Here is a 2,500-nt window from a genome sequence, read left to right as displayed (position 1 = left end):
TCCTGAGGGGGGTAGGGTAGGCCCACCAAAAAGTGCACTTCTGGTTAGGTCGCTAATTTCTAAAATAAATGTGTCCCAACCAAGTTTTTTTGGACGCTCTTTCGAATGGCAACATTCCTGATTGAAAATGCCGACCTACCAAAATCCGCACTTTGCTTCCCCGTCCATATAGGGGTGAGTATTTGGCTTTGCTTTCGTCAGAGTCAAGGAAACACATTGAAAATGGAATCAGCATACAAGAAAACCTAGTTTGGGATAGGTTTTGTGCCTTCCGTGGTATTATAACCATAGAACTGCTCCTGAGGGGGGTAGGGTAGGCCCACCAAAAAGTGCACTTCTGGTTAGGTCGCTAATTTCTAAAATAAATGTGTCCCAACCAAGTTTTTTTGGACGCTCTTTCGAATGGCAACATTCCTGATTGAAAATGCCGACCTACCAAAATCCGCACTTTGCTTCCCCGTCCATATAGGGGTGAGTATTTGGCTTTGCCTTTGTCAGACTCAAGTAAAAGCATTTAAAATGGAGTCAGCATACAAGAAAACCTAGATTGGGATAGTTTTTCTGCCTACCGTGGGATCATAACCATAGAACTGCCCCTGAGGGAGGTAGGGTTAGGGTTAGCGTTAGGGTTAACGTTGGGGTTAGGATTGAAGACAGAAGATTGGTGATGTCAGGAGGACCTTCTTAAAACAAACAGAAATACACTTATTAGGGGACTAGGGCCAGTGGACTCAGAAATGTCTTTCGTAGCAGTCTCCTATAAGAGTATTTTTCTCTGATTTAGGTGACTCCTCCTCACACCACCATTTTTCTTAGTCGAAAGACCTCTTCACAGCACGACTTTCCTGATGGATTTCTATGTAACTGCTCGTGCTGAGAGGTGTGTCGAAAGTTGATCATGTTCCCGTAAAATCTGAGGTCTCCACTGTCTAGCGAGGTACTTACAGTGAATATAGTGAATTTTTCAAAAATTGGAGAATTCTGACTTTTGCGATGAATTTTAATGTAATTGGTCGTGCTGAGAGGCGTGTTAAAATTTGAACATGTTCCCGTAAAATCTGAGGTGAGAATTAGTGAGGTACTTACAGTGCGTATAGTGACAAATCTTTAAAAGCGTGAAATTATGGGATGTTGTGGCTTCAATGGGTTTTTAAGATGTCACCAGTCATTTGGCATGACTTACAAACGATTTGGCTGGTTGTGGGTTCGATTTTCAAAATTTCATTTTTTTCGCGTTTTTATTTTCTGTCTACCATATCATGCAGTCTCCTTATTAGCGTTTGGGGGTTATAGTGTGGGCAGGTTGGTCGCAAAGGTTCCGAGAGGAGCTGGCTAGTAAACCCTGTCCCTTATGTTCCACGGCGGCAAGGCGGAGAAATAGAGGGCAGAATTGACTAACGGGCAAGGAAAGTTGGGCTTGTAGCTTTCCTTTCGAAGGAGGGAAAAGATGATGCCCGAAAGCATTGTCACTGTAGTGGCAGGCAGAGTGTAGATGGAAGTTGTGTACGCTAGCCTTTGGCTAATGATAGAGACAAAAGAGCAGGAGGATATTTTCCTTCGCAGAAGCACTTTTCTTGCCTTCCTTCAGCTCGCTTGGCGAGTCTGACAGGTATGCCTGAACTGTGCACGGGTCCAGTTGTGAGAAAGACGTGGCAAACAAGACGGGGTTTCCCTTGACCGAGGGACCGTGTGGTCCGTTTGGCTCATGGGTTCCCCCCGTGGAGGCAAAATCTAAGAAAGCTTGCTCTCCCTCTGCGGAGGGGGGCCGCTTAGCAAGGAACTTCTGTTCCCTGCGGTGGATAGTTACCTGGTTGATCCTGCCAGTAGTCATATGCTTGTCTCAAAGATTAAGCCACATGTCTAAGTATAAGCACTTGTACTGTGAAACTGCGAATGGCTCATTAAATCAGTTATCGTTTATTTGATTGTACCATTACTACTTGGATAACCGTAGTAATTCTAGAGCTAATACATGCGAAAAGTCCCGACTTCTGGAAGGGATGTATTTATTAGATTAAAAACCAATGCGGGTTCTGCCCGGTCATTTGGTGATTCATAGTAACTGATCGAATCGCACGGCCTTGCGCTGGCGATGTTTCATTCAAATTTCTGCCCTATCAACTGTCGATGGTAAGGTAGTGGCTTACCATGGTTGCAACGGGTGACGGAGAATTAGGGTTCGATTCCGGAGAGGGAGCCTGAGAAACGGCTACCACATCCAAGGAAGGCAGCAGGCGCGCAAATTACCCAATCCTGACTCAGGGAGGTAGTGACAAGAAATAACAATACAGGGCTTTTACAAGTCTTGTAATTGGAATGAGTACAACTTAAATCCTTTAACGAGGATCCATTGGAGGACAAGTCTGGTGCCAGCACCCGCGGTAATTCCAGCTCCAATAGCGTATATTAAAGTTGTTGCAGTTAAAAAGCTCGTAGTTGGATTTCGGGATGGCTCGGCCGGTCTGCCGCAAGGTATGTTACTGGCCGGGCTGTTCTTCCT

At 45.2% G+C, this 2,500-nt stretch overlaps 1 pseudogene; it reads left to right on the top strand.

Moving 5' to 3' along the window:
• Window positions 1-1,804: 1,804 nt before the first annotated feature.
• LOC146445898 (small subunit ribosomal RNA) lies at window positions 1,805-2,500 on the top strand (annotated as a pseudogene; the record flags this gene model as incomplete).

The sequence above is a fragment of the Pavona decussata genome, unplaced genomic scaffold, assembly GCF_977016875.1.
Source record: "Pavona decussata unplaced genomic scaffold, jaPavDecu1.1 SCAFFOLD_3714, whole genome shotgun sequence".
Lineage (NCBI taxonomy): Eukaryota > Metazoa > Cnidaria > Anthozoa > Scleractinia > Agariciidae > Pavona > Pavona decussata.
The sequence above is the reverse complement of the archived record's forward strand: the minus strand, read 5'-3'. Positions and strand labels throughout refer to the sequence as shown.